Genomic DNA, 25021 nt, shown 5'->3' with positions numbered 1-25021 from the left:
TCATTTACTGCTGGCTGGTCACCCAGTGCTTCAGAGCTAGAGCAGAGGAGAGAAGCTGTGAATCCATCAAATTTGGTGGCTGTGTGGGAAGTAGGGGGTCATCCTTCCAGTTGCAGAGAAAAGTTGATAGTTTGGAACTAGCCTCCACCACTCTTCTGAGGGTGGAAAATGAGACAGGGTCCTCTTCTTTTCACTTTTCCATCTCAGCTTGGTCTGTGTTACACAGTTCATGTAGCTCTTAGTATTGCAGTTTGGCTGGTACAGTGTGCCCTTGTGCAACAGGCCATTCCGTGCTGTGCTGTAGGTAAGGTCCTGCAAACCCAGCTGGGTGCCCTGCTTTGTGTGAAGCTCTTGCCATGCACTGTGCAGAAAAAAGACTGGACCTGGAAACTGGATAGATGTGGGCTTAGCGTTGTGTTCCCCAGTCTGCTGGCTTTTTTGGGACCAAGCAGGAATTTCATGCTGGTTACACTGTCTAGGCATTGTTGTTCAAAGGGGTCTGATGTGAACTCATGGTACATGCACTGGCCCTTAGCACCAAACTGCCTGGAAGGAGCTTTAATCTGAATGTTCTGTGGGGTTTTTACTTTGGGGTATTTTTTATTTTGTTTTTAAGATTCTGTAAAGCCTCTATAGCATGGACAGTCCCCCACTGTGCTATTCAAGTCTGCCTGTGTCGGTATGGGTGGTGTGTGTGTGTGTGTGTATATATATATATATATGGTATGTTTTCTCTTATTTCATGTTTTGACATAGTTTCTGGAAGCACCCCCAGGAGAGGTCTGGTTATCCTAGGTACAATGTCACAGCCATCCTTTGGTGTCTGGGGCTTGCTCCCCCCAGAAAGGGCCCAAACCCAGTGAGGACAGTGGTAACATTTGCTGTAGAAGTAGAGTTAGGCTGGGATGGATTTTCTGTGACTGGAAACTCCAATCTCAGTCCTGCCAGAAACTTTATTTTCATGTATGGGAAAACCAACCTTTTTGACACCTTTAAACCCCTCTGTGCTTCATCTCTACTTTTTAAAGTAGGTTTTGGAAGGTTTTTGTTTGTGGTTTGGGTGTTTTGGGTTTTTTTTGTCTTTAAACTTGACTAACGTCTTCAAGGTTTTTTGGGCTGGTACTCTGTGATACAAAGTGCTCACTGAAAACTGCTGAAGGACAGGCCAGCTTGTAAAAGGAGGATATTGTCTGGAAGTTAAGTGTATGCCAAATTGATGCCAATACTCATGAAATGCAATAGAAGCAGGCAGTATGGAAAAAAATGCGAGGGCGTCCTAGACTTCATCATAGTCTTTATTGGGCTTCTTAATAGATTTTTTTAATATAATTGGACTTTTAATTTGACCAATTGTAATGACAGAATGAAACTGATTCTGTAGCCAATTCTTCCAAAACAGTTCAATTAACCTGTACATCTTTAAAATATGATTAATAACTTTTTGTAGGGTGCAACTTCTTTTCTGTGGGGTTGCAGGCGTATGTGGGTGGTTACTGAGAATACGTGGTACTCTAATCACTTCTTGCTGTCTCTCTTCCACTCTCAGATTCTGCTGCACACAGATATTATGGGCCAAAATTTGCCACTTCTGTCATCCTGGAAATAAACAGCACTAGTCATAGGGCAAAACATGACTTACTACAAATACAAGTGACAGAAGCTGAATCTGAAGAAGGAACAAAAATGGTCATTTTTAATAACTTGGTTAGTTTCCAAAGTGGAGAGCAAACGAATGAACTTGTATTATGCTCTAGGAGAAGAAAGAAGGATTATTACTGTTTTACAGAAATGTGATGAAGGGAGGGCAATTACAATGGAAATTGCTATTTGAGGCAGGGTGTCTAAATTTTGAAACGGGGTAGGTTTTCTCAGCAGCACCGCTGACATTTCCCAGTTTTTCACACTACGATTTTACAGTACTTCAGCTGTGAGTTAAGTAAGTTCAGATATTGCACAAAAAAGTAAATATAGATTTTACTTTTTTTACTTAAAAAGTAGATGCTCCGCCTGTCCGTGTCCTCTGTTAGTCACTTTTCTCACCAGACATTGATGCTGTATGCTGTCAGTCCATCTGCCAGCTGATGTCTTTGCTTCTCCATCTCTTAAGGAAGCCTGAACTGTGAGAGCCATTAAATGCATTTCAGACCTCAGTGTAAACTGGTCTGAGCCCTCCCACTGTTCTCTGCTGTTTACAGGGTGGTGCTGGGCAGGCAGGGGTGCTGGTAAGAACCCCAAAGAAACGTGGAGGGGGAAAAAAAAAATTCCTTTCATTCTCTTCCTGTTACAGCCCATGCAGATCTGCTTGGCTACTGCCATCTCTGGCAGCCCTGCATTTGGTGATACTGAAGACCAACCACAGCCTGAGCTGTGTTAGCAGGATCTTATCCACCAGGTCAAGGGTTTTTTGTCCTTTGTGTGGCACTTGTTAGGCCATATCTGTTGTACTGTGCCCAGTTCTGAGTCCCTGGTACAGGAGGGATATTTGTAAATTGGAGAAAGTCCACGAAGACATGTGGACTGGCATGACATACAAGGAGAAGCAGAGGGAGGACAAGAGGCAACAGTCACAAGTAGCAGCGTGGGAATTCCAGCTATATATAAGGAAAAAAATCTTCCCAGACAAGGTATTCAAACACAGGAAGAGGTTACCCAGAAGCACTGTGGGATCTCATCTTCGGAGGTATTCAACTTCAGAAGTTGGACTAGGTGACCGCCAGAGGTCCTTTTGTACTTAAATTATTCTTGTGGCTCCATGATTTTGTGCAAGAGTTTGAGCAAGTGTCTTGTACATGCTGTACTGCCTCTTTAATGCACCAGAAAGACTTCCAAACAAGCATCTTTGCACTCTGTTTCAGAACCAAGACTCCCTCAGGGCTCTCCAGACCACGAGCAGCTTTGCCACAACTTTGCAGGCTGCCACTCCTTCACCCCATGCACAATGAACTTTGTCTCTGACTGCCTGTATTTTCCTGTATGTGAAAATGGCTGTTAGATCCATCTCCATCTGAAAACAATTTCTGCTTTAATGAAGAGCCTGAAATAGTATAAAACATACATGAAAATTAAGCACTTCAACCCAGTGCTTTCCAAGCATTTCCCTGTGCTCCTCAACAGATGCTCATGGAAAACTTCTTCCTCTGGCAAGTCTTGCTAAGGGACTTGTGAGGGAGGGTTCTTCTCTCTTTTCACCAACAAATGTAGTGGATGAATGTTCTCCCCCCCCCCAAACTTTCAGGCCACCAGGCTTAAACAGACTGCAAATAACCACTATGTTGACATTTAAAATGAAATGGAGCACTTGGCTTGGGTATCAAGAGGTTGAAATGAGGATCCATGCTTTAGATCGTCCAAATGCTGTTTAGTCCATATTAACATATCCGAATAGGACAAATAGGAATTTTTCTTGAATTTCATTCTTGAAAAAAATCTCATCTATTCCATGGGAGAAAAAATTAGGGAAGGCCGTTTGTTTGCAAGTGTTCCATGTTTTCAAAAGATCATAGGCTAATTCAGGTTGGAAGTTATCTTGGGACATTTCTAGTCCCACGTCTTGCTCAAAGTAGGGTAGAAAATGAGGTTAGACCAAGTTATGCAGGGCTTTATCCAGTTGGGTCCTTAAAACCTCCAAGAACAAGAACTTTACAACCTTTTTGAGCTATGGCTATTCCAAATTTTCTGGAAAAATGTTGGTAAGATGAAGCCCTAGTTAAAGGAGTATGTTGCATTGTCAGCAGAGAACTGTAAGCAACCTGACTATGGCTTGAATAAGTCATTAAAATGTCCTCTAGCTTTCCCTTTGTAAAGTGGATCCAGTAGCACCGGAGGTGCCAGAAAGACTGTATCCTAGTTCGAGTTGCAGCTGAGCTTCGACGCAATCACAAGTGCTGGCACTGTCCTTGCCTTCAGCCCTGGAACTCATCCAGTTCTGGACAATGTCACGCTGGCCTTAAAACCCAGAGCTGAACTCTGGAGGCAACATGGGTTTTTTTGTTAATTTGGAGTGAATGAGAGAAACAATTGCTGAAGGGTGCTCTCTTATTAGCAGTCAGTAAAGTAAGAATTTAGGATTTCTGTTTGTGGTCTTATGCAAAGATAAGTTAATTGTGAAATTTCTTTGGAGAAGCTGCTGTGAGCTGGGAACATTGCAGCATATGCCAGCTTAGCAGAAAGATGCCACAAGTTACTGAGTTTGACCCAGGAATTCCTGGTCGAAAGATTATGGCCTGCGCTCTGTGGGAAGCCAGACAACTTCCAGGTTTTGGATCAGCAAAGTTCCTGAGCACTGCGTAAGCACTTGCCAAGTCCCTTTTGCAAGCCCCCAAACTCCTCTTTGCCAAGTTTTTAGTGGTCTCAATATTAGGACCACTTTCGTGAGTGAATGGTTCTGTGATTGGAGCGTAGAACAGTGTTGTTAACTGTGTCTAAGCTAATATGAGTCACAGAAGCTTTTTTTGAAGCATCTGCTCTGAATGCTGGCAAGGACTAGCTAGTTTTTGATAAGATGGAAAAGTTTCTCGCTTTGTCCCTGTCCCCTTTTCTGTGCACTTGAACTTAACGAAGCACCTTTTCTGGGTCAGCTTCAACAGGGCAGTTGAATTCCTGGCATTTATCTTCCTGCCTAATGCCAGAGGAAAAAAAAATAAAAATCAGTAATTAATAATTCCTTCTTAATCCAGACCTCCTGTGTCCCTGCTCAGGATATTCCAAGTCACCAAGTGCTGTTCAAAGGTATGGGAACAGTAAAAGCTGTGCTCTGAATGCTGTCATATACTGTGTGTTGTTAAGCTCATAGGTTGCTTTCAGGGACTCCCTGTGACAGCATATAACAGTAATCTTAATCTGATGTACTCTGATGGCTTCCTTGTTAACCAAGCAAATACAAGAAACAGCTTTTTGAACTGGTGCACATGTTTCCTTTTGATAATGATGCCCTCTGTCAACCTATTAATAGTAGAAGCAATGTTTAAACTTGCTTTCTCTCATTTGTCCATTGCTATAGAAGTCTCCCTTTTTGTTCTTCTAGAAATGGATGTCAAGCTATTGTTTGTATTTTGGGATCAGTTAAGGAGATAAACGTGTGAGACGGTCCCCAGCCTGCTCAGTTTACTTCATTCAAAGGGAGCGAAGGAGTAAAAATCATCAGAAGTGTGTAAACAACACAGGCTCCAAAATTCAGGAGATTGGGGTATCTAGAAGCCAAAAATTCACTGATAGTTAATGAGACCTACACTCCCAGATTTTTTTTTCAGGATGTAGAAGCCTTCTTCATGCTCTTTAATTGCAGGACAATGCAGACAAGCTTAGGCTTGTCCTCCACAAGGCGCAAAGCGCTTTTCAGCAGTGACTAATTTCATGGTGTAGATTAGACATTCTCCTTATTTTTTCTGATTTTTTTCCCCTTTCAAACTGTGCTGTTATATATCCTTTATGGTTCTGGATGTTGTTCCATCTAGGGGCCGAATCCTTATGGGAGGAATTCATCTGCGGTCACTGCTTCTCAGAAAGCTCCCAACAAGATTCATGCAGCTTAGTGTATACATGGCCATATTTTACCTCCTGTTTTGATCAGCTCTCCCACTTTTTACTTTCTAGATTGTATTTCAAGTTTCATGGATATTTTCTATTTTTATCTACACTGACCCTACTTTTACCTTAATTTTGTATTGCTTTTTTCATTACCTCTTCCAGATAACCTGCTAGCAAAGTTGTGACTGATGATGGGGAGATGAAACCTCTCATTCTACTGAGTAGGCCTTTAGTTATAGCTTCCCATACGAAGTGCTGTGTTTTAGAACCACCAGTTTCCATTACGAGCAACTTTTTCCGTGTTGACACTGCAAGTAACAGTTGAAAAAGTTTGGAGACCTTGTCTCTGCCTATAAATACACCAAATGAATCTTTCTTAGCCTCTTCTGAAGTCTTGTAGCTTAAGCTATGTGGTAAAATCCAACCACTGAGGATTTATGAAGCTTGGGTAATGGTAATTTATTGACTTCAGTGACTTTATTTACAAGGACAGCTGAAGGAGAAGCATTCATATTTTATTACTCTTCCTTGAACAATGACATTTTTATTTCTCAAGAATTGTTTTTCTTTTTTCATTTTAATTTAAAGGCAAAACACAGTTTCCCTTAATTTGACACATGATAGAAGATTGGCCTGAGATGCTTTGAATTCCTTTTTAAATAATTATGAAATTCACTGTCCAATCTTACTTTCTAATAGCTGTAGGATTAAAAGTTGAAGAACAGACTGCTCAAGAAGAATAAAAGTAATTGCTGACATGTCATCATTACATTTTTTTCTACAATAAAATAGATATTTTTGACCACTCCTTCACAAATCATCCTAATTTCAGTGGATGCTCTGCTACTACTTAATACCTCAACAAACTAATAGAAACTGTTACGAGAATAGCAGAACTAATTAAACCTGGATACCTAGGAGTTTATGTCCTAAACTATACACCAGCACAAAACCACCAGTTCTGGCAAGAGCAAACACCAGCAATGCTAGTCTGCCGCCGAATGTGTACGGGTTTGTTGGCTGTTTCAGGCTCACCGGAATATATAGCATCTGAGTTTTGCCTGCTTTCCCTTAACAGAAAGCACTAATTTTGGTCTTTCTTCTCTCTCCAGCTGCCAGATCCCTGAAACTTATAAAAATATAATTATCTGTGAGACTCCAACCCTTCTTTCAAATTTGGCTAAAATTAGCTAAAGAGAAAATTCACTAAAGGGAGCTGACAGACAGGAATCAGGCCAAAAATACATCAGCTATCATGTCAGCTGTGTGTGTCATGGGTAGCTGTTAATTTAATACTGTGTTTCTCCCAGACCAGCCTGTGGGCATAGCTACTCTGGTGATTGTTCTGTGCCTGTTTCAATGAGGAACTGCTCAGAAATGTTCAGGTCCATCCCCTCCAAACTCTGCTTAGTGCTGAGTGTCATCGCACGTTCTTGGAGGGGGCTTGGAGGTTTTCCATTCCTTGTGGATTTGGGAACACACCAGATGGCTCTGCACAAGGCAGGTGGGGCTGCTCCTTTGCGTTTGCCTGGGGCTAAGGGCTTTGGGTAAGAGCAACAACCAGGCTGTAATCTCTTGGGACCTGGGCTCTCGGCAAACACCAACCCTCTGCATACAAGTTGGTGTTGCTCTGTTGGCAGAAATAGGCAGGAATAAGCTTTCTCTCTAGATCAGAGATAACACGGTAAGTCCCCTTGTTGTAGCTGTATTTTTGACTGTACAGGACTCAGTCCGGCTCTTATGTTTTGAGCCCGTGTAGAGTAAGGTGCTTTCAAGTGTGCAGCAAGTGCTGTATCCAAGGTACAACACCCACTTGTGTTTGGCACTGTCACCCCAATAGCATCATATCTTGCACAGGCTTGGTTGAAGAGCTCGTTTTCATTGCGTGGGGGGGTTACCAATTTTAGGCCCTACTGCTGCAGAAGACCCATATGCCTGGATTTAACTCTGTGCCTGAGAGCACTTCTGTTGAAATCAATAGGCATATTCATCTATGCACAGTTAAGCTGCATAGGTTGTCCTGGCTGGGGTCTTTCTGCAAGGTATATTTAACACCCTATGTCTGCAAGGGTACTACAGCCACTATTTTGCTCGTATAAAGGAGATAGTAGTGCGTTACCTGCCTTTTCAAGGTGCCCTGCAGAGCTGAAGACTTAAAAAAAAAGTATTTTTCCATTGCACAGTGAGATTTGGTGAAGAGATTTCAGAGAGCGCTCTAAACTAGTTAGCTGTAAGTACTGTAAGCAATATAGCTGCATTAGCACAGAGCTCAGCTGGGTAAATTAGCATTGTGCAGCATAGACATACCCTAAATTTCTGGTATGGTTTCCTCAGTGACACTTTTTCAAACCACAGCTTGAAAATAAAATACGATTTTTTTTTTCACCCTTCCAAAACACTGTGCTAGGAAAGCTTGCATACATTTTTCTTTTTTATTATCTCACTATCTCCTCTTTTAAAATAAATTCTAATCTGACTGCCTCATTTTATTTCATTCTGGGTTGTTTTTGCTTTTATTGGTGGCATCCTCTCATTCATCTGAGCCTGGATCCCCTGTAACCAAGGCTGTTTCAGCTGGGGCACAGAAGATACTGCCTCTGCATTATAAAAGCTATTGTTTCAGTTCCCTCATGACCTCATGATGGAAGGCTAGGCATGATCAGAAAAGGAACTGAGATCTATCATTATGTGTCTATATAAATCTATGCAGTTTCTGATCACACCATCTCAAATAGGATGCAGTGGGACTGGAAAATGCTCAGAAAAGGACAAGAAGGATAATAGATGCTGTAGCTTTTATAGCATGAGAATAAGTCATGTTCTTCAGTCTGGGGGGAAAAAAGTGACTGTGGGAAAACAGATGAGGGGTGCCATGGATGTCTGTTGTGATGACTGGCATGGAGAAAGTGAGTCAGGATTTGCTATGGGCGGCCACAGTGCAAGAATATGTGGTGAAATTCACTGGGGGAACAGGCTTAAAGGTCTTCAAGGAATAACTCTCCTCGCAGTGATTGATAAGCAGTGAAACTCATTGCCACAGCATGTGGGCAAGGAGTTAAAATGATGACATGGATGAAGGTAATTGCCTTGATGGTACTTCAGCAATGATTAAGGGGTTTAGTAGGTGGAAATAAGGAAGGTGAGGATGGATTATTCATCTCAAAGGGAGAATAAGAAATTATTATCCTTTGTCCTTCTAGGAGTGGCTCCTCGTTATTCTAGGTACTAAGCTTGCTCTACATGTGACAGCAAAACTACCATTTTGCACAGTGTAAGTTCTTAAGCTAAAGCACTGAAGAGCAAGGGAGAAAGAAACAAACCACTACTGCCTGAGGTGTGTTTGCTCACTTGGTCTCCCAGAGGAAGAGTAGCATCATAGCTGTACCTGTTTGAAAAGGCTGTAAGAAAATGAAAACTGCCATGGTATGTCAGAGATTGATGCCTACCCTGACATACATCCCCTGCATCCCAGTCCAGGTGCCTAGGAAATTCCCAAGATGAAAGTTACATTAGGATTGCTCTGTTTAATCAATTACAGTCGCTATTTTAGACCCCTGTAAATTGGAAATAAGGGCAGAGGTAAAATGAGAAATAGCCAAGATCATAAGAACCTATATAAGGCTTCAGTTCTGCAAATGTTTAAACATTCTGTATAAGGTTCTCTTTCAAGCAACTTGCTAAGGAGAAGGTGTTTTTGTAAGGAGAATCTTGGTTTGGTAGAGAATGGACTACATTTGGTATTTGAAGTCTTATATAGCTAACTTTTCTTAACAGGTTGTAGTTTTCAATGACATTTGTTTAATGGCTACGTGATGATTTTCTTCATCCTGGCTCCAACGTCCCAAGAACCGGGATGAATGAATGGAGTGAAACTCATGGACTATTGGCATTTTCCATCCTTTAAAGAGGTAGGAGACAAAGTTTTAAGCTTATGATTGATATATGGATTTTGGAGTTGGTTTCACTTTTGGAGGAGTAAATATGAAGGTTCTGGGATCAGATAATTTCTGCCTATCTGAATGCTCATTCTGGGGCAGAGCGATTACCAGAAACTGGACTGCGGGCAGTAAAATACAGGTTTCAATGTACAGAGTTTAGAATTGGCTAAAAAGATAGCATGACTGGCATAAGAAATCTGATCCCTGATCTTGGTTATGTGCAAGCAGTCAAAAATAGTGTTATTTTTGCTAGAAGAGTTTGTTCTGTCTCTGCCTTTATACCTGGCAGAGAGGCAGTAACTCCGAGGCACAAATCAGGAACTCCCACACGCAGCCCTTGATTGCTTCTTTTTCAACTCACCATGCAATTGCCATATGTGAATCTAGCAAGTGACACTTCCTAATGTAAAGCACTATCACTTTCCTAAAAGTACAAGCTTAAATAGACTGTATGATTGTGTAAATGAAATCAATACCAAGCCTAGAATGTGAAGAAGGATGGACTTCTAATAGAGGACAAGCGGTCTCTCCTAGTAACAAATGGTAGTTATTGATACTGGCGGCAAAAGGCCAAGAATTCAGACATCACAGAATCCTGGATTCCTGTGTGTATGTGAAATAAAACCTAGTGAATGACAGGTACGTTGAAACTCTGCAATGGTGGTCAGGTTGTGCCCATCCTTTTCTGTTTTCATCCTCTGCCTATTCTGCTACTAAGATTGTCAACACATAAATCAGGGCAGAGCAGTGGGTAATCGCATCCGATCCTTCACTTTTCCAGTATTTAAGACCTATCTTTCACAGATTATCTCAGCATCCCGGCAATATGCCTACAACATACAGAGGCTGTTTGCAGAGAGTGGAGGAAAAAAGTGAGGCAGCCTGGGAAATTTCTGTCTTAGTCTCTTCCACATTGAAACAACAGTGCTGCTTCAGAGAAGATCCAGAGCCAGCACGCACCGGCACTGCAGGGGTGAGTAAGATGGATTTGGGTCTGGATCTCCAAAGCACCGACAGGTAAATTACAAAGGGCAGAATCTTCATTACTGGTGATTTAGGAGGCATAAAGAGACACAACTTGATTTGTGGATACCAAGTGGCGTTTTCAAGGCTGACAATTAATAAGGTGAAATCGACTTGTAAACTGAATGAACCTGACACAGGGTCATGGAGAGAAAATTAAATTTGGAAGCACTAGTGCCATTTTTCTAGTTACTTGTGAGAAGAGTGTGGAACTGTGCTTGCAGATACCTTTCTACTTCTCTCCTTCTGTGCTTTTTTCCTGCCCTCCCACCCCAAAATTCAAGCCTTTCTTTGAGGATTTAAGTATTTAGCTTCTTAATCTTATAATTTGAAGTAACAAGACAGTTGGGTGACATTTTACAAGATGAAAACCACTGAGTCAGCCTCTCATAACTACACAACTGTTAAAATCCCCATATGACTAATCTCTAATTCCCAGCAGTCTACTGCAAATAAAATCATATATTGAACTGTGCTACTTTAATATCCCAAATAAAGCTCCCACACGACTTCCAGTTCAACTCAGAGCTTGGTTAGCCTAATACTATGGTAATGTTTATACAGATCATAGACTGCATTAAATAAAACTCTCCCCATAAATGTTGTGGGAGATTATATTAAGATAAACAGTCTGTGAAACCTCCTTAAAAATGCAGGGTGCTTGGCCTCCTGTGAAATGGTATTTAGGAAGATTAAGCCACAACAGTACTTCTGAAAGTGTATCTTTACTCCTCCACAACCGAAGGACTATTCTGAAAAAAAGATTCCTTTGCCTATGCTGATTTTCAGCCCCATCCTTTCAAACTTGCATACAAAGGGCCCTTTGGGAAGCAGCTTTCTTGGTTTGCTCTCCAGACGCATGTTCCTGGGTCCAGGAGATCTCATTTGCTCTGTTTCCTTTCCAATGAGCTGCTCACAGGTGATGTTAGGGGATGTATGATATTGGTACTCTTTCACAGATTCTCTATTAACTTTCAAAGTGATGGGATGATTTCAGAGTTGGAGGCAAATGAAAAGATAGCAAGAATCAAACCTGTGCATTTGTAAAGAAAAGATGGGGCATGGTCCCTGCCTATTTTTAATGGCATCCCCATTCAATCCCAATTCAGCCCCACCCAATCCAGGGGTGGGCAAGAAGCTGCTTCTGGGCTTCCTGGGGGTTGCAAATCATTGAAAGGCTGATCTGTGCAGCATGGGAGCTTTCTTTTGTGTGAGGGAGCGCAAAGTGTGGCTCTTCTGCCTGCTTTTCGGACAGGCAGCACCTTGGGTACAAGCTGTGGCAGGGCTGGGGTCCTCCAGGCCCTTGGATGCAGAGAGATTTGGGGATGGGTCCAGGCTCTCAGAAACGGAGGTGTTTCAGGACGAGGTCCTGGCTGGGGGAGGCAGAGCAAGCAGTAGGAGACTGGTACATGGTAAATGAAGATTTTGCTATGTGGCTGGATTGCTAGATGATCCTTTCCTTCCTCCAAAGCTGGTTTGCTTTGACCCTTTCCTTCACCCGCCTTTCAAAGAAGGGTAGTGGTACAATGGCAGTATATTCTGGCTCTGTAATATGTACTGTATTTTCCATAATGGCTTGTATCTTTGCTAGCAGCAGATGTGTTTCACTTAAACTGCAGTTTCAACACTTTATAAAAAAAAACAAAAACAAAAAAACCCCCACCAACCTTGAGTGTTACCAATTACTGTGCTGAGGAAGCTTCTAGCGTGCAGTCAGAGCTGCTCTGGATGATACAACATTAGGCCTTATATCTTTCTCTTCACTTAGCAAACACTGTGACTTGGAGGATGACCTGTGCCACTGTGGATTTTCACAGTATTTTTATTGTGAAACACATAAAAGAAGATCTCAGAAGTGCTGCGTGCTGTACAGCCTGCGTGACTGCCGTCAGTGCTGTGTTCCCAGTACCTGATGCGGGAAAGGGAAATGCAAATGAAACATTTGTCTCTTCAGAAAAGGTTCCGAACTGCTTGAATCGGAGGGATGGGCTGAGGCTGCTCTGCAGATCAGAGCTCTCCTCTACCCATGCAGTGGAGAGCTGAATCTGCCTTTGCACTTCTTGCCTGTTGGTACAAATTTGTGGTGCCTGCTTGCCAGCTGGTGACATGAGGTGGTGGCTCCTGCCCCTGCCCAGGGGGGAGACCCTGCATAATATTAATCGTTGGCTGCAAACTTGGCACCTTTCAGCAGAGAAGCTAAAAAGGCACTGGCTCCGAGTCCAACTCCCCCCGCCGCCCCTCCCCGCTGCGGTCCCTTTGCATCGGGCTGGCGCAGGGAGGGGGGACGCACAGCACTGCCCGCTGTGCTGCAGCTGCTCCGAGCTGCGGCACCGAGCTGCTTCGGGGTTGTCAGTCCAGCAGCTGTCACGGTCCCTGCGTGGATGCAGACTTTTTTAAAAGGGGTTGCAAAATGTCAGGGATTTTATCTGTGTGACCTGCCCCTGCTGTGCAGACCAGAGTTGATGCGCAGCACAGAAATGCAGGTAAGATGATGCAAATAAGCACACAGAAGCACACACACAAAAGAACTTTTGCTGGGTTTAATTCAAGAGGGGATTTATTTTTAGGATATATGTTTATTTCTGATGATTATGTACGTGCCTGCACGCAGTCAGCTTTCACCTCCTTGTGGCAGGCAGAACCCTTGATCTATGCGGGGTAGTGGCAGGGTTTTCATTCACTCCTCTACTTTGGGCTGTTATTTTAGTATTTTTGTCTTAGCACCCCAGTTGGTTACAGCGCCCAGCTGGAATTGCGTTCTCTTGTGAGCTGTCTGTAGATGAACAAGGCAGGCAGCAGGACTACAGCCTGGTCCCCATTAGACCTGGAGAACGGTACCTCTTCTCATGTCAGATATAAAAGTCTTAGGAATCATTTTTGCCATGACACCATTCTCCCACAGAACAGATCCCAGATTAATGGCCATTGTAGTTAAATGCTGAGAACTGAGATGTATCTGCAGAAAGAAAGGAAAACCTTTGAAGGCTGAAGTGATGTAAACATTTTGATTCCAGTCCTCTGTGTCTTTTCAGGTTTTTACCTTGGTTTTGTCACGCACACATTTTTCTGAGACCATTTATGCTGCCAGTGAAAATCTAACTTGATCTTTTTCTTGGAAGTAAATATAGTCTGGTTTGATGAACACTAGTCAGATCTTCCTAGTTAGATGGGGAATGGAAAAGGAAAACTCTTTTTTTGTTACATAAAACAAGTTTTGGTGTCCCCTACCCTCTGGCTTTTTAACAGATAAAATGGCTTAGAGCAGGAATAAATTATTTGGTGTGAATATATTCTTGGAAGGATAGTACCCTAAGGTTTCCCAAGATCTGTAGTTTTTACATGATGGAGTTTTACTACCTGTGCATCTGGTTGCATTTTGTGGGACATCAAGATGTAGGTCTGCGTGCACATTTCTGCTTCCTAGATTCAAAAGGTGGCAATCAAAATGTTGCCCCTCACTTACAGATTTCTGGCTATTGCTTCTGGTTTCATTGCAATTGTAATTTAGGGACCAAGTGTAATGCTTATTGACCTCATGCTGTAGCTGCAAAAGATGCAGCTTGTCCTCTGCATCTCAGTGGGGTGCTCGTGTGAAGAATCGTGGTTCCACTCTTACCTGCTGCTTTGCCTACCCACGAGGGCAGGGGCATCTCACACCACTGCTGCTTCTTGTCACTCCAAAAACCACGGACTGCCTATGTCTGGTCCTGGCACTTTGCTCTAGATTGTCTAAAAAGCTTATGAAGTTAACAAATAGACAAAGAAGAGTTTGAGAACCAAAAGTCATCAATGTAAAAAAATCTGAAGACAAATAAATCTTCTCAGAATTCATAGTTTAAAGAAAATGTTCTATTTCTAAAGCAGTCTGATGAGGAACCAAGTCATTAATTTTGAATGCTGATGGCTGGTGAGAAGCCTGGGTATGGACTCCAGTGAATCAGTCATGACTGTGTTTAATACTGATCAGAAGATCTAGAAACGTTAAGGAAAACTGCTGCACATTTGGGTTTTATTGTAGGAAACCCTGCCGTTATGCTATTGAGAAGCTTTTCAGCTAATGAAGTGCATGAGCCATTTTCATGGCATCTAGCAAAACATGTAAAATACCGAATGAGAGAGCAGGGTAAGGATAGGTAAGACTGAGAAGTTCTCGGTCTTGTATCTACATTTCCCGGGGCAGCTAAAAGGTAGGTGAGAGATCCCCTTTTCTTGCCTGCGACTGTGTCTAGGCTATGGCATATGCCTAAACAGCTCATGGTTTCTGGTGGTTTTGAGTGTTGCTTGTTAAAATTCTTCTTACAGTTTGCACAGGCTTTTACTTGATTCTTTGCATGGGGCCTCAAAGGCATATAAACTAAAGCTCCTTCAAGTTTTTAATGTTTTTCATGATTTTTTCTTGAAAATAACAATAGAAAATACCGCAAGAAGATCCTATCTTGTGAAGTCTTTACTTCAACCCATTTGCCGTTTCCTGGTACGTTTAGTATGGAACTGCTGTGAAGCATCTGATCACATAAAACTATGTTTTCCAGTGACATTCATGCAAAGGATCCCGGGCAGAGATAAATGTGCCTGATTTTCTGTGCTAAGATTAACAGTGTGGAATAGCAGCAGCTCCACAGTAAAAGACTCTTTTGCATTTTTCCTGCACTTTCCCACATGTCTTTGAAATGTAGAAAGTCATACTTTTGAACATGTTGAGAGCCAACAGATGTTGTAACTGAGATGTTTGAGGTAAGTGCTGTCAGAAGCAGTAACCTACCTGAGTGTCAATGTGGTACGTACTGTGCACAGGTTCTGCAGAGTAGTTTATCTTAAATTTTAGGGTAAATTTTGTAGTGTGGATGTAATATGGACATAATATGGAGAACACATTCTTCAGATTGATGGAAGATAGTAGGATAAAGGTAGTATTAAGGCCTCCATAAGTCAAGCACAAGACAGAGGGATGGAAACTGTTGAGGGAGACCAACTGTGGTAAGTCTGGCAGAATAAAAGCAGAAAAAGAAGGGTTTTGGAGATCAGGTGCTTGTAAGGAGTGGTGGGGGTTGTACAGATATTATCCCCTACCTAGGTTCCCAGGCAGAAGGCTGAGCACACAGTACTTCTTGCAATCTGTTTTTCTGCTCGAGAATGGTCTTAGCAGAGATGCCATATGCACAGCACTGTATTAAAAGTACGTTTGATCATTTGTCATGGCAATAGTAGAGCAGTAGATGTGGCAATAGGAAGCAGAACACTAATATGAGTGCAAATGGAAGCTCGTTTCAGTGGATGTTCCTATTCTGCTGCTGGAAGAAACGTGGCTGAGAGATAACACAGACAGCGCAGCAGCCTGTCAGCTACCTTTCTTCATTAACTTAGACTGCAATAAACCACAGCTTTTTAAAACAAAGTTCAAGTAGCCAGAGCCTCTCCGCGGAAATTAATTTCCTCTGGAAGCTAGTTTCACATAACTCATCACCTACTTCACTGAACATTATTCAGCCCTGCCACTGGTGACAGAAGTGCTTGACAGAGCTGCTGGAAACTGGGTCATGCGGTGGATAAAACACAGCCTGCTTTCCCAGGCTGCTTTTAGCGTGGACCTCCTGAGATCGCAGTAAATAATAAATACCTGCAGGCCACCGCGGGCACTTTGTGCAGTGCTGCAGAGCTCATCTTTGGTCCGTGAGAGCAGGAGATCATGTAACGATATAAACCCATGAGGTAGGTATGCAGAGAGAAACTTTGGCTGCCTATCTCTGTTTCTGAGCAGTTACTGTGCTGATTTTTTTCCGAAGTATGGGTAGGTATACACTGTTGGACGATGCAATTTCTTCCCTCGCAGGCCTGTGTCCCAGGTTGGGGATGACTTCTGAGGACTTCGTTGGTGTGGTGGTAGCAGCTGTTGGTCATCGATGTCTCACCAGCTTCACTGACAAGAAGAGCCCTGTGGGCACTGCTCCTGGGTAAGCACCCAGCTACGCCTGGTTACAGGGGGAGATGTTTGGCTGCAAGATCAGGATTGCTGCCAGAACAGCCACTTCAGGTCTCCCCTGTAGGAAAAGGCAATGGGCCATGTGGAAGTTAATGTCTTTAAGAAATCTTTATTAAAAGTGCAAAGCAGTGCTGTTATAGGCTTCTAGAAGTCATATCTTTTGCTTGAAAAGGAACCTGCAAAGAACTAAAATCTGTGATCTATTTTTGTAGTGTGTAATTATCTATTCCTTTCTCTTCCCTTTCCCTCTCCCCTTCCCTTTCCTTTTTCTGTTCTTCCCTAGAAAGGTTAGGAGTTTTCCCAGTTATTGTTTAACAGCTTGTTATCCAGCCTGGAAATGCTGGATTTCGCTGCTTCCTCTCACTGGAAGAACCAAGGCACTGAATCATTAACAAGGCTATCTTTTGTGCCAAATGTTTGTCTGTGATTAATGTTAAGCAGTTTAAAAAAAAGAAAAAAAGATTAAAATATCCTCTCTACTAAAATACTAATCCTGCAATTTTCTTCCACAAAAATGTATGTTTGGACAACTCTATTCACACACATTTCTTTTTTTCTTCTGTTAGATTGTACTCCAAAGAAGTTTTACCCTTCCTTCCTCACCACTCTGCTTGGATGCCTTTGTAGTGACTGGAGCCAAAAACCACAGGATCCCAAAGGTGAAGTTGCATGTTATGGCTGAGCCTTACAAACAACTTGTAGCTACTAAGGGGGAAGAGATCCTCTTCTTCTTTGTCCTTCCTACTCTTGCTCTTAGCTGTGCAGTCTCATGATGACATGCTCATCCTGGGTCAGGGTAACCCCCAGTATCAATACAGGCTGGGGTAAGAAAGGATCGAGAGCAGCCCTGCGGAGAGGGACTTGGGGGTACTGGTGGACAAAGAGCTGGATATGAGCCAGCAATGGGCACTGGCAGCTCAGAAGGTCAACTGTAGGAGGGCTACAAAAATGATCCGAGGGCTGGAGCACCTCTCTTATGAGGACAGGCTGAGAGAGTTGGGCTTGTTCAGCCTGGAGAAGAGAAGGCTGCGGGGAGACCTAATTACAGCCTTTCAGTACTTAAAGGGGGCCTATAGGAAAGATGGGGAAAATCTTTTTAGTGGGGCCAGCTGTGACAGGACAAGGGGCAATGGTTTTAAACTGAAGCAGGGTAGGTTTAGACTAGATATAAGGAAAAAATTCTTTACAATGAGGGTGGTGAAACACTGTAACGGGTTCCCCAGAGAGGTAGTGGAGGCCCCATCCCTGGAAACATTCAAGGCCAGGTTGGACGGGGCTCTGAGCAACCTGATCTAGTTAGCGGTGTCCCTGGTCACTGTGGAGGGATTGGACTAGATGACCTCTAGGGGTCCCTTCCAACCCAAAACATTCTATGATTCTATGACTCTGCAGCTTGTAAAACTTTTTACTGAACTAATTTCACCCCTATCCTGGTAGAAAACTCAATTGCTTTTTCTGAGGTAATTTGCTGCTGGATTACTGGGTTTTATCAGTTGCCAGAGGCTTCTAGCAAGTACCAGAGTTGGTGGAAAGTAAGCAAGAGAGCATGTCTAAGAGTGATGTAGGGGGTGTAGGACTTCCCCTTTACAACAGCAGCAGCACAATGTTGGATGGGCTCAGCTGTCCATCCTCTGCTGCTTCCCTACTGGGATGGAGTCACTCATCACTTGAGCTATAGTAAATCACCATATGTGAACTCTCAGCCTGCCTCAAGAATTGAAGGGTGGCTGTGTTCACACAGAAATACTGTCCTGAATGTTCAGGTGAGATGAGTGTTCCTGCTGTCTCTCAAGCCATGTTTCACCAGGATGAGGGCTGCTCTTATATCAACTGCTCTCTAGTAGCAGTGCATCCCCTTGGAGTGGATGGCAGTATTCCTTCAGGGGATTTCTCAGGGTAAAGAGAGATGTGGATTTCATCCTTCCAGAGGTTTTTTTGATAGTGATTGGTCCATGGTTAGCCTTGAGGTGATGCTAGTCAGAGAAAAAAAATGAAGAAGAGAGCTGCCCCCATTGGAAGCAGAAAATTGGATTAACAAATACAAATTGCAAAGTATTGCAGAGATATGAAGGACAATGCCAGTGGGTCAGCTCCTGTTAATCTTGCTATGCTGCCAGCTTTTCATCTCCATTGCCTAGCAGTTATGTGCAGGTGTCTCCCAGTTCCCTCAGTACAAGCAAGCGAGGAAGCAGATATCCTCCTGGGAAACACTTTTGTAAGGCTTCCATCTCAGTTGGTGCTATGCAAAAGAAAAAAGCAGGAAAGGCTTTAATAGCAAAATAGAGAGCCCCAGCAGTCTGAGCAGCATGAACGTCACATTGGTAGATGGGCGCTGTTGCCTTTAATAGGTTATCTTTTTCCATTAGAAGACTGTTTAAATTTTTAAGTGGTGCGCAAGCTCATAAGGGCTTTTACTGCGTGGGTTCTGATTTTCATGTGGGTTTTGAATGTGTGGAAGAAGCTGATGCATTAAGAACTGCTCATGAATCTCCACTATTTCCAGTCTTCCCCCTGGGAGCTATTGATGGTCATTTCATCTTTCTTATGTGACTTTTAAGATCCTCAAAAAAAAAAAAAAAAAAAAAAAAAAAAAAAAAAAGAAATGTTTTTCTGGTTACTTCCCAGTGGTTGAAAATGAGAAGTAGGACATAAATTCCAAAGGGCTTAGATTCAACTAAACCCACAGTCAGGATCCTCAAAATTTATTTTGACATAAGTTCCAAATAAAGTTAAAGCCATGGAAAAGTAAAAAACAACCAAAAAAACAAAACCAAAAAACAAAACAAAAAAACAGAAATAAATGACAAGTTTTCTATCGCGATTTGGGTTGAGTGTTTAAATAGTTGTGCTGATGCACAATATATCCAGCAAAATGACTAGCTTCCAGATGGGAGGTGAGGAACAGTGTTAATGAATTATGGGTCTGAAAAAAGGTCATTTTTTTTCCTATTACATAGACTTTAAATCAGTCAGTGTTTCACTTGCTCTTTCTTCCAGTCAGAATGCTGCATATTTTAATATCTCTTTTCTTTGGTGTTTGCAGCTAAAGTAGTTTCTAATTTGCTTTATAACTTATTATAGGTATGGAGAGAAACTTAGTTGTATAGAGAAAATGCTCCTCACTTTGAAGATCTCGTTTGAAAGGCTGATGGAGAAATGCCCTGAAATTAAAGATATTTTCAGGTTCAGAGAACAAAGAGGGGAAGCACAGAGACCCGAGAAAGAAAGGTAAGCAACTTATCTATTGGAGAAATTGCCTTGAAGCAAGTGAAATTATTTCCCCAGAGATAATTTGGTCTTAGGAGTCAAATTGTCACTAAACAAAAAGCCAAATCAAGAACAGCAAATTGATTTTTGCTTCCAGTGTCTTTCCTCTATTTTTTCCCTAATTAAAAAGTGAAGAAGGATGTGATAAATCCAACTATTTTTTTCCTCGCTGTTGCACTCTGCCCTGAAGAACCTCTTCACTGTATCCATTTTACAGGGGGGATGGAATGAAAGCTCCTAGGTTAAATTTTCAGAGGTGAGAAACTACATTCAGTTTAATTGGAAAAGCAATGGTTTTGCAGACAGCAAACACCTGCATCTCTGCCTATCGTTAGGGAAAGTTGTATGTGCAGCATCTATGTGAAAAGGGTCACATACAATAGATGTGAGGTATAAGCACTCAGGTCTGTGGGTTTGGTCCGAGTGATCCTGTCGAACACATACAGAAACTCATGGTGGGAAAAGGAAATTAAAAGTTTGCAAAAAAAAAAAGAGAAAAAATTAAAATAAAGGAGTTCAAGTCCCTTTCTTCTTGACAAAAGTCAGCACGCGTGTCTTTTGCGATCATATGTTTCCTCTCCCAATACATGCATGCATAGAGACTATGTGCTTCTTCCTGCTTTTGGGTCTTGCACAACTTTCCTTCACTGCTCCTGGACACTCTGTGCAATACTTCCCTTTTGGGTTCTCATTTTCCCATATCTGACGCTAGTGTTTCTCACCAGGTTCCTTCTCTCTGCTATTCATTTGTTAAATGAACAATTTTTCCCTGAGTTAAATGGTTTTTCCTGGGGAATGGATGACAGGGCACACAAAACGCATCCAATTGTTGCTTGCATGTTTGGAGACAAGAAAAGCAAGATGCCAGCTCTAGGGGAAAGCTCGGAGTTTGTGCTGTGTAATTTATGTTTAATGCTGCAGCGGAATCTGTTTTTGTGTCTGGCTTTTCAAAGATGTAACTTCTGGGACATGTTTTGCAGCTACTCTTGTGCATGAGGGAGTAAAGGACACTTTGACTCACTTGAGATCCCTAGAAATGTTAAAAATAAAGGGAAAAAGAAAAGTGCAGGAAAACATGCTCGTGAAACTGCTAAGGTTTAACAGGTGTCTTTTCGTGTGTATCCTTTATTTTCCCTTCTATCTCATAAAATTTAAATGTGCTAATCCTATGAAGGATTAAAGCTGTAATGTCTCCATGCCATATTTCAGTATCCTGGGCTTTTCTCATGGGTTAGCATTTGAGCTGTAATGAGCTTTGAGGTTTGGTGGAAGCAGGGGATGCAACTATTTATGCATGAAATGACAGAAGGTAGTGCCTTTTCCTTGGTGAAGTGTTATTCTTACTTTCAGCCATGACGAAATCTCTTCAGTCAGTCACATGACACCTTAAAGCACCTGGGAAATGGGATGTTTCATTTGGGTGCACTGAGACCTGATCTGCTCTTTCTGGGTGGGGGGGGAGGAGAGCTGATGGGGGAGGAGAGATGGCCTGGATGCAGCTCCCGTTCAGGGTACCAAAACCAGTTCTGTAGAGGCAACCTATGCACTTCTGTGTGATGGCATGCAGAGCTCAATGGTGACTTCTTTAGGAACGCAGAAGGGCTGGCACATCTAGTGCTCAGGCTGGGGCCTGTTGCTACCCTTGCTGTCAACAAGAGTGGCGTTTGAGTTCAGTGGGAACAAGGAACAGCCTGGAGAGAGTAAGAGTGTGTTGCACAGAAAATGAGTGGACTATTAGAGATGTGGAGAACATCATGAGTGACCTGCTCTGGGAGAGAGCAGAAGAAACTTGTGCTGATGGAAGAACTGGGAGTGCTGCCTTCCTGCGAGGAGAAAAGAAAGTAAGAGCAGCATTGAGCAGAGAGGCAATGGCACCTGTGTTTTCTGGAAATGCAAAGCAGTTTGCTGCGGGATTGGTTGGCTTGATTTTATCCAGGCAAGGAAGCTGGTATCTTCTGGTGGTATTAGGGTTGGGAAGCTTCATGTCATAGCCTTCCTGTTACTATGTGATGGGCTTCATGGTGTTTGCTTAGGTCTGGCATATCTCGGAAAACAAATGTGAAACCTGCGTGTGTGGAAGATCTGGGGCTTTTTTGCAGCCCTGCCATACAGTGTATCTGATCTCCGCCCCAGTGGCTGCCCAGTTGCTCCTTGGTTCAGCTGTGCTGGGTGCCGGGGCAGCATGCATGAAGCAGTCCTCATTCCTAAGGCTTACACCAGGGTGGTGACTGAGGCTGGCTGGGCGGGTGCCGTCCTCCCTCGCTGCCAAAGCAGCCCTGCCATACAGTGTATCTGATCTCCGCCCCAGTGGCTGCCCAGTTGCTCCTTGGTTCAGCTGTGCTGGGTGCCGGGGCAGCATGCATGAAGCAGTCCTCATTCCTAAGGCTTACACCAGGGTGGTGACTGAGGCTGGCTGGCTGGCTGCCTGCCTGCCTGCTGCCAAAGCCAATGCATCTGGCCAGTGTTTTCCCTCTGAGCTGTTTCCAGGCCCATTGTGCCAACAGGAGAGGAAGTCAGGAAATGTGTGTTTGCCTGTTGTTGCTTAATGTCTTTTATAAACACCTTGGGCTCCACCCAAATCACACTGAAGGCAATAGGATTCTTTTGAGTCTGAAGAGCTGGGCCTGACCTGTTTGTAGCCACATATTATGGAAAGCCAGAGAGCCAAATTCACGGTGCATCTCCCTTGCACTCTAATACTTATTCCCATTACAAATTTTATTCAGTGTGTGTTTGCTTACAGCTAATTTGTCCCATGGTCCCTGCCTTGAAGCCCTTTGCAATCCAATATTGACTTAGTAAATTCATACTGTGACTAATAATTCAAAGAAAACACCCTGGGGCTTAACCTGTCCTCTGTCCCACAGTGTTTGGTTTACTCTGGGTTGAGATGGTCCTGAGTGTAAATGGTAGTTGGTCATGAGGAGTCTGAACAATTCTCCATGATGAGAGAGAGTTGGTTACCTCCTGCTCCCTATGGTTAGATGTTCACTTAGGAAAGTCCTGGAACTGAAATCCTGACTTCCTGTAAGTGCGTAGCACAGGTCCTGGCATCACAGGCTCCTTAACTGCTCCAAGCGGTAAGAAGAGTTCAGTCCTTGTTCGTGGCCCTTGTAGAAGCAACTTGGAAAAATTTATGGTGAGTTCTAACTCTAATGTACTTGCATGCCTGCCATGGAATGGACTAGCTCCTGAAATTGGCTTTTAAAGGTCTAACGCGCTGATTTGACCTTCCTAGTTATTTGTAAGCACAGTTTGACATTTGGATAATTAAGCACATAATTTACGGCTGAAAAGGGAGTGCAGGTTTTTTTTTTTTTTCCTGGGATCTGACCCAAGATGTGGATAGGTCATGCTAATAGGAGTCCTTATATCTCTTCCCTGACTTCAGTAAACTCACCCTGAATAAGGTTATAAAACTTATATTGATAAGTCTTGGCTTTGAGAGATAGCAGGTATGGACAATCTCTACTGAAGTGAGTTGGTACTGTTGTAGTTAGCGTGCTTCAGGATAGTCTCAAAGGGGTTCCTGCTATCCTTTCTTCTACATGAAGATAATGCTTGTATTAAATATTTATATGGGCGGAAATATTTTCTTTGTGGTTGGCACTGTGGTTATACTGTAGCAAGATAACCGATGCAGTTCCTGTGAAACCACTGGTCTGTCTAACTGACATAATATCCGCTGGGGTGAATAATAAGGATGGTCTGAATCCAAAATGTCTTGACAGGCCTTACTTTATCGGTCATGGCACGAGCACACAGCTGGGATGGGGGGATCATTTGAGCATGCAATAGGAGCACAACAGTGCAAGCACGTGAGTACCTCTGTCATCATGAGAAGTCGGTTTCTGGAGAGAGCTTTCCACTTGTAGAAAACCACCTTTTGCTCTATTTCATAAGTTTCCACATTTTCTGTAAGTTCCACAAACATACGTATGCAAAGATAAAATCAGTCCCTGATGTAGCTTTATGGGAGCAGAGAACGCTTTCATGACTGATGAGCTGCCTCGTACACAACTCGCCGGCAGCAGCCATGGCTGCATGCACGCTTACTCTTTCGCGCCGGCATAATGGTGGGTAACTGCTGCATGGTGCTTGGCTGCGATATGGGCAGGGCTTTGGTCTCCGAGTACCCGGAGTGGGTGCAAGGGGCTGGCAGCTGTTGTCCTGCTGGACTTGGGTGTAGCGTGTTTAAAAAGAAGAAGAATCTACATTACACTTGTCCAGAAAAAGCTTTCTTGCTCACGGCTCTTTTTTGTTGAACCCTCTTCAACCTAGTTTAGATTACAGCTGTACTGCTCACCCATTGTAAAGGTGGTGTGTGTGTCTCCATTGGTGAAGGAGGGGATGGATGATTAGAGGTTGGTCCTAAGTTGGACCTCTGGATCCAAACCCCGTGAAACTTTGAAAAAGGTCTGAGTCCCATATTGAGCTCTAGGGCTCTGGGCTGTGGCTCTAATGTTGGGCTACAGGATAGATGCACAAAACCCAGCTGTGCTGTCAAAGTTTGCTTCTGAACCATATGACACTAGCTAATGCCTAACACAGAGACCTCTCAGACTGGCTGTATAATGTACTGCAATCTGCTTAAGAAAGGGAACTTAGAACTTGTTTTTGCATTGCAAATTCTCTCTAGAGCTTGCTTGGATATGGCCTTGTACTTTTTAAAGCCACATTTTCCAAATCTTATCTCTAATTGCGTAAGAGGTGTAGATGTACTTGAATGCCCAGATAGTTCACTCTGAGCCCACAGCTCAGAAGCACGTTTCTGTCACCACTTTAAATACAGCAGCTGTGTTTTTCCTGAGACCCTGTACATTTCCTGCAAGAACATCCAGGAAGATTTCTTGGTGACTTTAGATGCTATAAATACCCCATAATGGCCAACGGTCTGTTTTGTGATACAGCTCTAGGCTGCTGTTATTTTGCATGTTTCCAGTGGTGCAACTGGTTCCCCTTTCTGCATATCACAGCGAGGAACTGGTCCTGTAACATTTGCGAATGTGTTTTCTGTTTTCTCACTAGGATCATTTCAAGTGAAGGGAAAATGGGCTGGTTTAGGAGGATGGGGTGTTCTCTGTGACTCTAGAGGCAGAAAAACTTCCAGCCTTTCATAAGTGATTTTTTTGTAACTGGTTTGAAGTCTCCTCTTTCTTGACCTGTCAGTGCATAAGGGTTAAAATGGAAAGAAAAAACGATGAGAACAAACCTTCTTGGCAGTATCCATTAAAGCTAAAGCCTGGCCTTCTTGCCACTCTGTGCTATGCTTTATGGATGAGCCTTT

The 25021-nt window shown here is 43.0% G+C and overlaps 2 long non-coding RNA genes across 2 annotated transcripts in view; both read left to right on the top strand.

Annotated features, from left to right (window-relative positions):
- Nucleotides 1–4126: 4126 nt before the first annotated feature.
- LOC118452467 lies at nt 4127–13025 on the top strand. Its single transcript, XR_004842230.1, has 4 exons — nt 4127–4286; nt 9301–9434; nt 10269–10437; nt 12256–13025. It is a non-coding gene; the product is annotated as an uncharacterized LOC118452467 (long non-coding RNA).
- Nucleotides 13026–15952: 2927 nt separating this feature from the next.
- Nucleotides 15953–25021, top strand: part of LOC118452468 — a 34448-nt gene continuing 25379 nt past the window's right edge. The window contains exons 1-3 of the long non-coding RNA XR_004842231.1: nt 15953–16438; nt 17034–17126; nt 19549–19695. This is a non-coding gene — a long non-coding RNA (uncharacterized LOC118452468). The remainder of the gene's footprint in view (nt 16439–17033; nt 17127–19548; nt 19696–25021) is intronic.

The sequence above is a fragment of the Egretta garzetta genome, unplaced genomic scaffold (assembly GCF_000687185.1).
Source record: "Egretta garzetta isolate BGI_Z169 unplaced genomic scaffold, ASM68718v1 scaffold246, whole genome shotgun sequence".
Lineage (NCBI taxonomy): Eukaryota > Metazoa > Chordata > Aves > Pelecaniformes > Ardeidae > Egretta > Egretta garzetta.
The sequence above is the reverse complement of the archived record's forward strand: the minus strand, read 5'-3'. Positions and strand labels throughout refer to the sequence as shown.